The sequence below is a fragment of the Stenella coeruleoalba genome, assembly GCF_951394435.1.
Source record: "Stenella coeruleoalba genome assembly, chromosome: 17".
NCBI lineage: Eukaryota > Metazoa > Chordata > Mammalia > Artiodactyla > Delphinidae > Stenella > Stenella coeruleoalba.
In genome coordinates, this window is record NC_137163.1 from 75,692,918 (window position 1) to 75,705,622 (window position 12,705).

Genomic DNA, 12,705 nt, shown 5'->3' on the forward strand with positions numbered 1-12,705 from the left:
TAGTTGTGTTTGAGAAAATTTCTTTTTATCTATTTTACTTTAGAGCTTTTTCATCATTGAGGAATGCTGAAATTTTATTAAAGGCTGTTCTGATAAAACATTTTAGTAATTTCATATTTTCCAATAATTTGTTAACATAAGGATGTTACTGATAAAACATCTTTGAATATCTCAAATAAACTTTATGGTTCATTTTTAATACTCTGCTCAATTCTGTTTGCAAATATTTATTTAGAAATTTCCCATATTTATAAGTGAAATTGGCCTATGATGACCATTTTTTGAATATCCTATCTTTATCAGATTTTGCTGTGGGAAATATCTGTACCTTGAGAAGTAAAAGCTAGCCTAAAACCATGTTTTAAAATCTTTCCAAATCATTTTTATTTATTTATTGGTCTGCTCCAAGAAGATCTTAAGAGCCCATGATAGCCATGTTCAAATTGTCTGAAGTCCAGGATCAGCAGAGGAATTAAATCCTAAGAGTCTATTTTCTGCATCTCCTTTATATAACATCATTCTAATGCAGGGCCTGCTTTCCAACTAATGCCTGACTAAACTACCAACACTTACTCTTCTACTTTTTTCAGTACTATGTTGCTAGCTTGTACTACATTGTCTTTCACATGTGTATCATCCCCCAAAAGAGATTACTGTCAGTGTAATTGTATTTTCCCAGCAACACTCCAGTTCTCTACTTCCTTATATAGCAAAACTCCTCAAAAGAGTTACATTTGCTTGCTCTCTCTGGCTTATGTCCTCCCACGTTGTTTTTTTTTTTTTAATATTTATTGAAATATAGTTGATTTACAATGTGGAGTTAGTTTCAGGTATACAGCAAAGTGATTCAGTTAAATTATATATATATATATATTATATATATATATTCTTTTTTAGATTCTTTTCCATTATAGGTTATTACAAGATATTGAGTATAGTTTCCTGTGCTATACAGTAGGTCCTTGTTGATTGTCTATTTTGTATATGGTAGTGTGTATATGTTAATCCTAAACTCCTAATTTATCCCTCCCTCTCCCCCTTTCCCCTTTGGTAAAGATAAGTTTGTTTTCTACGTCTGTGGGTTTATTTCTGTTTTATAAATAAGTTCACTTGTACCCCTCTTTTAGATTCCACATATAAGCAATATCATGTGATATTTGTCTCTGTCTGACTTACTTCACTTACTATGATCATCTCTAGGCCCACTCATGTGGCTGCAAATGGCATTATTTCATTCTTTTTTACGGTGGAGAAGTATTCCATCGTATGTATGTGCCACATCTTCTTTATCTACTCCACTGTCAGTGGACACTTAGGTTGCTTCCATGTCTTGGCTGTTGTAAATAGTGCTGCTATCTGGAGAAAACTATAATTTGAAAAGATATGCACTCCCATGTTCTTTTGAATGTACTCTGATCAGGCATTCACCCCTTTAGCTAAACAACTCTGGTTAAGATCACCGATGGTTAACTCTCAGCCCTCATCGCTTTGACCTAAGAGCATTTGACACACTTGATGGCTTCTTCCTTCTTGAAACCTTCCCTCTCTTGGACGTTTCTCACTGCACTGGCCACTTCTCAGTGTTCTGTTGGCCTCTCACCATCTCTCTGACCCTGAACACGGGGGCCCTAGGGCTCACTTCCTGACCCTCCTCTGTCTGCCGTCTATGCTCATGGGACCTCATTCTAGTCCCACGATTTTGAATACCACCATATGCGAGGCTCCCTAATGTCTACGATTGTCCCAAAGCTCCTCCTTGAACTTCAGACCCCTATAGCCAAAGGGTGGCACAACTCCACCTTGGTACTTTTTGAGCATCTCAAACTTAACATGTCTAATAAGAGCAAGTGTATCATTCCCATTGCCCCAGTCAAACACCTTTGAATCACTCTTAATTCTTTGCTTTCCCTCATACCCCTCATTCAATTCCTTTTGAAATTTTGTTGGCTGTAATTTTGATACATCCAAAATCTTATCACTTTCACCACCTTTTCTGCTACTTCCTGAACCAAGCCACCATCATCCCTCTCCTGGATTACTGCCTAAAAACACCAAAGATCAGATTACCAATTAAGGCCCCCAAACCAAAAGGCTCATTGAGTACCAAGCTGCACTAATAATTTCAAGAGTACAATAGAGAGGAAACAGGGAGAGGCAGAGAACTCTACTGTGCACCCTCTTGCCCTTCTTGTCAGGAGCAGTCGGGCCCAGGGCAGCTGAGGTTTTAAGTGAGGGCTGTGTAACCTGATTTTCACTGACGGAATGATTTTGCTCATGAAGAATAGCATATGGGATGTATTCCAGGGAGGGTTATGCCCCATAGATCCATGAATCCCAGGTGTGTTTACCAGAAGCCAGTCTAGAAACAAAGGACATCTTCTAAAAGCCCTTCAAGAGGAGAACAGTCTTGCTGCACAGACGACTTAGCTTTCCTACAGGAGGTCTGTCATTACCACCTTGCGCTGTGTCATTGTCTTCTTTACTTCCCCAGATGTCACCCCTCCAATCCCCATTTCACACAAAGGGAGTCAGTGAATTACAGATGTCTTGTTTTATATAAATAAGACCTTATTTACGAAACAGAAATAGACCCATAGACACAGAAAATAAACTTACAGTTACCAAAGGGGAAAGAGCAGGGGGAGGGATAAATTAGGAGGTTGGGATTAACATATACACACTAACTACTATATATAAAATAGGTAAACAATAAGGACCTACCGTATAGCACAGGGAGCTATACTCAATATTTTATGATAACCTATAAGGGAAAAGAATCTGAAAAAATATATATATATGTATAACTGAATCACTGTGCTGTACACGACACTGTAAATCAGCTTACCTCAATAAAAAAAAATTTAAAGTAATCTGCCAACTTGTCACGATAAATAAATAAGACCTGCTTTTTCCTAATGGAAATAATATTTTTCAATAAACTGGCTTTTCTGTTATCATCCTTGCTCCCTATCCAGTCTATTCTGAACCAGCAACCGAATGGATCTTTTAAAAAAGCCAGTCTCGTCACATCACTTTTCTGCGTAAAGGCTTCCAGTAGCCAGATCTGCTCCCGCCTCGGGATTTTACACCTGCGTTTTCCTCTGGGTTGCATCACTTGGCCACCCCACCCAAAATTGCAATTTCCCCAAACATAACCACGTGCATATCTCACCGCCCTTCATGCCCTTTATATCAGACCTTATCCCTGTCTAACACAGTATCCATTTTACTAATTTGTCACATTAATTTTCTGTCATCTCATCTTGTGCAGGCTCCGTAAGGTCAGCATACTTTTGTTCGGTCTTATTCAACGTTATATACTCAGAACCAGCCTGGAAAGGTACCTGGCATGGAATAGGAATTCAGAAAATATTTGTTGAGTGAGTGAATAGATCTTCCCACTCTCATTTTTAATTTCATTTTAAATGTGTGAGTTCTTTTAATTCTTGATAAGATTAGCTAGTAGTTCATCACATTATTACTTATTTCCTTAGAGAACCAGCTTCTGGTTTGATTCTTTCTGTTTGTCTTCTAAGGCATTATTATTTGTGCGTGTGTGTGTGGTACGCAGGCCTCTCACTGTTGCAGCCTCTCCCGTTGTGGAGCACAGGCTCCGGACGCGCAGGCTCAGCGGCCATGGCTCACAGGCACAGCTGCTCCGCGGCATGTGGGATCTTCCTGGACCGGGTCACGAACCCGCGTCCCCTGCATCGGCAGGTGGACTCTCAACCACTGTGCCACCAGGGAAGCCCTAAGGCATTACTTTTTATTTTTATTATGTTTTTCTTTCTTTATGTCTATGCTTCCTAATTCTTGAGATCAAGTATTAATTAATTTATTGTCATCCTTTTTTAGGTCATGTAAGTATTTTATAATATACATATGATATATATACAATATAATAATATACCTATCTCTTTGAACTTAGTTTTAGCTATATCCTCTTAGATTTTTATATACAGTATTTAACTATCTAATATTCTGCAATTATAGTTCTTTATCTTCCTTCTAACCACGGGTTAAGAGAACATGGTAAAATTTGCAGATGTTTTTTAAAATTGCTGTTTATCTGTCATTAATATACAAACAAGGGCAAGTGACAAGAGTACACACATATCACGCAGTAGGAGGAACGTTTTTTGGAGAAATCACACAGAGAAGGAGCAGAAACAGGTGTGCAGGGGTCTGCTTGCCCACTACATACTGGGGCATAACACAGGGACTTGAAAGGGTTAAACTTTGGACACATGATCTGGAGCTTTTAAGCTGCATGGCTCCGGAAGTTCTGGCCTCTCCCACCCTCAATGTGACCAGGGATCAGGACACACTAGCAATACAGAGTGGCAGAACCCTGGCTCCAGACCTGTCCCGCCAGCTCAGCATTTACGCGTGAAGGAGTGACCAGCCTCCTTCTTGGTATGATTAGGGGCTGGGGTCCAAGTCTTTGGTTTGCGGCTATATGACATGCAAGAATCAGTACATTAGCACTCATAGTTAGGGAAACACAAGCCTCTCTCCTGGTGTGCTTGAGGACAAGGGTCCAAACTTGAGATTGCCCAGGATTGACTGCCTAGGCACTGGGCTAGAGCCAGCTTCCGTGGTATTTGCAGAAAACCAGTTCCTTTTCTGGAATGTTAGACCATAGACAAACAGCCTTAGAGCATTCAACCTTGAATCTCAATTTTTAATTCAAAATCGGTAGTTCAAAATTCTTGCCTGGATTTTTTCCCCTTTGTAATTTACTTAGATTCCTTTGGGGCCTATCTGTGTTTGTCTTGTTAAAATTAAATGGCATTTGAAAAGGAAATTAATTATCCAGTTTCAGTGGATAAAGCTGGATGGATGTATCGCGTGGTCAACCTTAATAATTATGCTATTGGGATTCACAGCTTTATTTATTTTTTGACTGCTTAATCTTTAAGGGATAAGAACTTAAATATTCCAACTACTAAATTTTCTGTGTTAAGACCTTTGTATATTTTTTATTTTTAAAGGTTTTGTTATTTAATAAGAAGCAAATTAATGAACATTAGCTCTTCATTTGGGTTTGTTTGCACATATTATTTTAAGCATTCGTTTTTAGAATTATTATGTATTTCAACCTTATCTAAGCATCATGACCCCTGCTTATTTGTTTGCCTCTGTCTGACATTTTTATCCTTCTAGCCTTTCTGTGCCATTTTGTCCCAGGCATACCTTCTACAGATAGCCTGTAGTTCATATTGCTAAAAGCCATTCTGAGAGTCTATTTTTTAGCTGTTTTATTTACATTTATAGTATAATACTTTGGCCTTAACTCTGTAAATTTATTTTATAGTATAAATTCTTGATTGTATTACTTCCTTTTTCCTACTATATTTGCAGTATCTTCAACGTGTTCTTGTTTTGTTTTGTGTATTTCCGTGTGGGGTTTTTCATTACAATAGTTTGGAAGGCTTATAGTTCCTTCCGCTCCTATTTCTGTGTTTTCTTTAATAATGGCACTACAGGAATTGTGTCTCTTTTCAGTAATTAAAAAATAACTTTAAGTAGTTTACTCAAATCTCTCTGTGATGATGTGTTAAACTTAGAAAGCATTTATGTGCTCCCAACTATGTGAAGGCACTTACATTCCCTATCCTAAGCAGAAAATACTCCTAATTTTTTTTTTCATATAACATAGGGTAAAATATTACCTTATGTTGGACTTCCCTGGTGGTGCAGTGGTTAAGAAGCCGCCTGCCAATGCAGGGGACACGGGTTCGAGCCCTGGTCTGGGAAGATTCCACATGCCACAGAGCAACTAAGCCCGTGCGCCACAACTACTGAGCCTGCGCTCTAGAACCTGTGAGCCACAACTACTGAAGCCTGCGCGCCTAGAGCCCGTGCTCCGCAACAAGAGAAGCCACCACAATGAAGCCCGCGCACCACAACGAAGAGCAGCCCCCGCTCGCCGCAACTAGAGAAAGTCCACGCACAGCAATGAAGACCCAACACGGCCAAAAATAAATAAAAATAATTTAAAAAATATTATCTTATGTTATATGATTATAAGCTCCACAATTTCTTGGCCCTGTTTCTATTACTACTCTATTCTCTTCCAGAATTGACCACTGCTGTGGAAAGGTCAGTGTTCTCCAATGTTTGCCTCACTGAGATGGCTTTTTCCTACCATGACGTCTACAGGAAACTGTTGTGTTGATGCCGAAGTTCACTGTCATTATGAGAATATATTTTATTCTCTGCAGTTTTTCCGGGAATAGCTTTCAGTGAACAGATTTAGTTCTGTATTTTAGAAACATTTTCCTCAATTATATCACTGAATGTGTTTTAGTATGTTCTCCCTTCTCATTTTCGGGAACACTATTCTTATTATGGGAAGTTTTTTGTTTTCTGTGTTTCATCTTTTCTCTAAACACTTTTATCTTTTTGTTCTTTTCCATCTTCTTTTATATACCATCTTTAAGTCTCTCCTCTGTGTTCCTGATTCTGCTTTCAGCAATGCCCTACTTTTTTCTTTCCCTCTTTGATCACAGCTTTTATTTTTGTGACTGTTTTATTACTAAATTTCAATTCTTCCTTAAAGTCTGCCAGCTTACTTTCAACTCTTTACATGGGCTTTTCTTATGTCATCTCATATCTTACCGTTAATGGATTGTTTTTATAGTTATCATTTCTTTAAAATTTTTCAGTGATATAGAGAAAGGTTTTTTTTTTCTGAATTTTTGTTTCTGTTTCCTGGAGTAATTCTTCTAATGTGAATTCTTTGTCTACTTTTCACTTCCTACGCTCCTTCCTGATTACTTTTTTCTGGTTATATCCATGCAGAGCTTTCATGTGGATCCTTTATACTTACTTCTCATGTTTAAACTGAGACCGTCCCTTCTGGATCTGCTATTTATTCGAGCCTGCAATGGGGGATTTGAACGGAGGAGAGATGTGGGTGAACAGAGGATCTGAAAAAAAATTTTTTGTGCGCCTAAATGCACTTTGCCTGCCACATCCTCTGGCTGGGTACGTCTCTCTTCAAGAGCGTCACACTGCCCGCTTTGGGGGAGCACGTCACTCAGGGAAGTCGAGGCAGCCCCAGTGCTGCAGTCCAAACAGAGAGGTCCATACATGCAGCAAACGTGAGTGGCTGTTCCTCCTCCATCCCACCGTATCTTCACACTGCTTGCTGTAAGGATGCTGGTCTGCAGGAAGTTAAGAAGATATGCCTTCTCCTCTTCCTCCTTCAGAATTGCCCCTTCTGCTTCTCTGCCCTCTGGGACTTTGCCTCCCCCGCTCCCCAAGGATGCTCCTGGCTTTTCCTGTGGCCTGTCTGCCGTCTCCAAATGGTAGCTAAAACCTGGAACTGTATGCACTGGCTCTGTGTTTCCTCTCCATTTGGTCCAAGTCTTCCCGTATTTGGCGCTATTCTTCAAAACCTCTACTTTGGAGTTTCAGCCAATTGAAGACGATCTCATTGAAGATGTGATTTTCAGGGTTCTTGTTCTCTTGATAACTCTGGGCTTCAGAAAAAGGAACAGAGGGAAAAACATGTTCTTTCTTACCAGAAACGCTACACTTTTGTTTTGCATTTTACGTAATAAATCATTATCATTATGCTTGACTTCACTCCAAGTCTCTGATCACATGACCCGTGGGAGGGCATCTGAGAACTCGGTTGCTTAGCAACCAGGGCTCCTTTCTTCCTTTCAACACCCTGCCCCAACCCTTTCCCTACATGGCCGGGCCCACACTCTGTGGCACCTGAGTCACACGATGTGGTTCTCTAACTACCTTTGGCTTCCAGAGGGCACAGCTACCCAAGGGGGGATTCAGAGGGGGACCCACTGAATAGGGGGAGGAAAAGATATTAACGTAGATGGTAGAAATAAAAAGAATTAATAAGTTCCGGAAATGTATACAGGTCAACAAGACCTTGGGAGGAAGACAAAAGAAGAAGATAGAAGAATATTCTTGTTTTTTCTGTCACAAAAGTGAGGTGATCCAAGGACACACTTGGACTCTCACCAGATACAGCAAAATGTCCAAGTGAGAGTAAGCTACACGCACCCAGGCATGCTTCATTGCCTTAACAGCATGACTTTCCAAATGCTAAAATGTCAAAAAGAGAAAACTGACACGTATACAAGGTAGCTAGTAAATCGGAGGGGAGGCATCCGCCATCTAGCCAACTCAAAGATGATATCCTGCGAAAGATGAGCTGTGTTTAAGTGGATGGATCTGACACCAGGCACACACAGGCATCAGGACACTGAGACTGTGAAGCCGCCTCGGGTCAGAGCAAGGATGGTGGTCTAGGTGGTCCTCTCTGTCCTTTCTGAATATAACAACCTGCTCCATGGCGACAGAAGGAGTAGAAGGAGTAGAACAGTTAGTCACCAGAAACGTTTACGCTCCAAAAGTGGCTTGTACCGGTCTTTCCTGGTGGCGCAGTGGTTGAGAGTCCGCCTGCCGATGCAGGGGACACAAGTTCGTGCCCCGGTCCGGGAAGATTCCACATGCCGCGGAGCAGCTGGGCCCGTGAGGCATGGCCGCTGAGCCTGCGCGTCCGGAGCCTGCGCTCCGCAACAGGAGAGGCCACAACAGCGAGACGCCCGCGTACGGCAAAAAAAACAAACAAACAAAAGAAAAGTGGCTTGTACCTGCCAAGAATGGAAATAAGTGCATTTGGATGAGAAAACTTTATTTTAGAAATGTAAAATTATTTTGTATTTTATTGAATACAATAAGTGACATGCTTTACAAATAAAAATGGCTTGATTCTCTGGCATCAGATAATTTCTACACGGGATATGCCAAGATTAAGAAATGTCATTTTTTTTCCAAGGTAGTAAACTTTTTCGAGATATAAAACCTGTAAAATAAAACTCAACTAATAAGGTATATGGGAGGTAACAAAATATTAATAAATAGTGATATTTAAGTGGAAATATTTACTGAGAATAGACAAATAAATATATCCTTAATCCAATTGTAAAAAAAGCTACTTTCTAGGTGTGGGATTTTAATGGTAGCAATTTTCTAAATAACAATAATCCTGATGAATCATTAGGTATGAAGTATACGTTAACAATTATCAATATCTGGCAGGTTAGGCATTATAAATCAAATTTTGATTGTTTACTGTTAAATTTTATGGAAATGTTTAACACTTTCAAGATTATTTTTAAGATATACTTTTAAAATACTCCCCAGTGACAAGCCTAAGCGAAAACGTAAATTTTGCCCATTCTGTTGGCGAGTTTCCGTACACGACAGAACCAACTTTCTGTGCATCTCATCCACCAGTCACCAAGACTCACCAAAGCCCTCTGGTTCACGTACTTTAATTTCTTGAATATCAATTTATTTTAGTAAAAAAAAATTATTGATATTTACAAGCAGACTGTATGTTTGTCTGGCTTTTAAATAAACAAGAACATTAAATCCAGAAGAGTTAGGTGGGAAAATACAGTGGTCCATAAACTGTGTGCAAGTGGATATAACGCCACCATCACCTACGCAGACAAAGCCACGAGGTATGGAAAACGATGCAGAACAGACTAAGTTCTCCAACTAAGTTGTCTGCAATGGCAGTTAAGCCCCACTCACTTTCGAAAGAGATTTACATGTTATTTTTGCTCTGCCAAAAAATAATCATAACAGGTCTTCTGTGCTAGATGGAAATGAAAGTCACGGACCTTTGCCACGTGCAAGGGTAAATTACTTTGAAGCTGTACTCAGAGATGTTATCTGAAAGCCCATGTGCTGAGAAATGGAACCAGAAAATAACAACACCATCATAGTTCCTCACAATTTATGATATAATTGCACCTATATTGTCTCAGAGTACTATGTTTTAAAATTTCTGTGGAAAAGGATGTTTAAAAACCTCCCTTGAAAAAATTATTTCAAAATCTCATTTTATTCGATGCTACGTTTTACGAGGTTTCTCTAGGAAACCTGTGAAACAATGATCTGTATTATCTTCGGAATCTGTCCTAAGTCCAGTACAAAGGGTCAGAACTGTAGACATGAAAAATATATCCACAACAGTTCATGTCTTTAACAATTTTGAAAAAATGCTGCCTTATCTGGGAGCTTGGGCATGGGATTTCTGCATGATTATTTCATACTCACTATCAAAATCATGATACTGGGCTGCATGTTAAAGGATGGATAGAGCATCTTCTTTTTAAGTTAAATCCATCCAAATATTCTATTTCTATTGTTCTAAGCTATTTTCTTCATTTGGGGCACATTAGAGGGAAGTGAATTTATTTAGAAAATCATTGCTTCCATTTTTTTCCGGGAGAAATACTCAAGTTACTGTGAAAATCTATTTCCATGTATAAATTTGGAATCCTATAATACAGACAAATGTCTGATTCTCAAATACGTTGAAAAAATAAGACGGTAAGAGACAATCCCCTTCTCTAATGTTTTTTTCCAGAACTAATTTCACTCAAAGGCACAGATGAATAAGTGAACCTCAACTTTTTGGACTTTTTAAAGAAAAAAAATTTCTTCCTCATCCACTTTTAAAGATATTCATCCTGAGTTATACAGAATAAACAAGTGGGGAGAAATAGAGCCATTGTCATATTTTAGAAGACAGCTGCAATTAATTATGACTGTGACAAACGATAAAACGGGAGTATTTCATAAAGGGAAAGAATGGAATTTAGCTCTCAATCAGAGTAAAGCTATCAGATAGCTGCAAACGTCTCGCAAGACACAAAATGAAATGTCTTCGTGAAAGGGCAAGGGTGAGGAAGGGTTTCTTTAAGAGCTGTTTTAATTTCCACTCAGGCAGAGTTCGCAGATCGTGTGGATATGAGGCGAGTAGACACACGTACCTGTTACCTACCCTGAGACACGGGACGTGTATTTCATACAGCAAATCGGGTTCTAGTTCCGTCTGGCTCCACCTGGCTGAGTTTTCTGCAGCGCATCACTGATGCCCTGGGTAACTTCAGCTCAGCCTTCAAAGTGAGGGCGTGCGGAGCACACAGAATCCCACACGTGCCTAGCGCACCTCTAGGATATCGCCAGCTTTCTAGACTGGGCTTGAAATTTTAAAACGACAGAAGAGGGAAGGTGTATTTATTGAGTGTGTACCGAGCACGGAGCCGAGCACTGTACTGGTCATAGCTGGCTTAATCTTCTCAAAAATCCGACCTCAGGAATCATCCTCACTCTTCTACTTCTGAGGCATACACACCTCTGAAAGATCACGCAATTGGGGGTATCAAAATCAAAATCCAAAAGCCCGTTCTCTTTATCCGGAGTATGAAGTTAGAGAAAATGGCAAGCAGACGTGAAATGAATTTTATATGTCCCATCATTAAATAAGAAATAACAAAGATTTCTACAAAGGAGGGATCGTAGGAAGGAAATCCTAGGACGAGGGACCAATATTCCATTCACTTACTGATCACACAATTTCAAGCCTAGAAAAGCCCTTTGTCTTTCTTCCTTCCTAATTCCTCCCCTTCACTCACCCCCGCCCACCGTCTCTCTCTCTCTCTCTTTCTCTCTCTCTCTCACACACACACACACAAACACAAACACGTACGTACACACACACAGACACACACACACACTTCTCCACTCTTGCGTATGTTATGCACTGTTACCATGGTCCAGAGTAAGGGACTTTGATCTCAGTGGGGCTGCAGGCATTTTCCATTTCACTGGTGGGTGTAATGAAATGTCCCAGGTTCCACTTTTATACAATGACTGGGAAGCTTACTCAGTCATACATGTCTGCTGACTTCGCTTTCTTTTCAATTGGTGTGCTATAGAAGCTGAATTGGTTTAATCTTCAGGTGAGAGCTCATTTATCTGCCTGAGACCTACTGGGAGGGTTGGTTATAAATTACATAAAAGTCAGTGAACAGATCTTCAAGCTGCTGTTTGTGCGGTGCACCTACCAGGCCGCTAACCACTCAAACCACTGGAACTGGCTTTCTGGTAAGGAAAAGTAAAATCAGATGCCAAGGCTTTCTCTAAAAATCATTCATTTCTTTTCACCTTCTTTCCAGATTAGTTTCAAGCTGGAGTGTTCATGACTTAAACAATACTCCATCAGCCTCTGTGAGTTTGCTCTGAAAAAGAGAGTCTTACTGGGTTTGCAAGTGAAAGGACGGGTCGCATCTCTCACTTTAAATCCAAAGCTAGAGATGATTACACTTAGTGCAGAAGGCATGTCCAAGCTGAGACAGGCTGAAAGCTGGGACTCTTGTGCCAAACGCTTAGCCAAGAGATGAGCGCAAAGGGAGAGCTCTTGAAGGAAATTAAAAGTGTTGCTCCGGTGAACACAGGAATGATAAGAGAGCAAAACAGCCTTATTGCAGATATGAAGAAAGTTTTAGGGGTCCGGGTAGAAAATCAAACCAGCCACAACATTCCCTTAAGCTAAAGCCTAATCCAGAGCACGGGCCTAACTCTCTTCAATTCTATGAAGGCTGAGAGAGGAGAAGAAGCTGCAGAAAAAAAAAGATTGAAGCCAGCAGAGACTGGTTCATGAGGTTTAAGGAAAGAAGCCGTCTCATAACATCGAAGCGCAAGGTGAAGCAGCACGTGCTGCGGCAAGTTATCCAGAAGGTCTGGCTAAGATAATGCAAGTAGTGACACTAAACAGCAGACTTTCATTGTAGATGAAGCAGCTTTAGATTGGAGGAAGATGCCATCTAGGCCTTTCCTAGCTAGAGGGGAGGAGTCAACGCCTGGCTT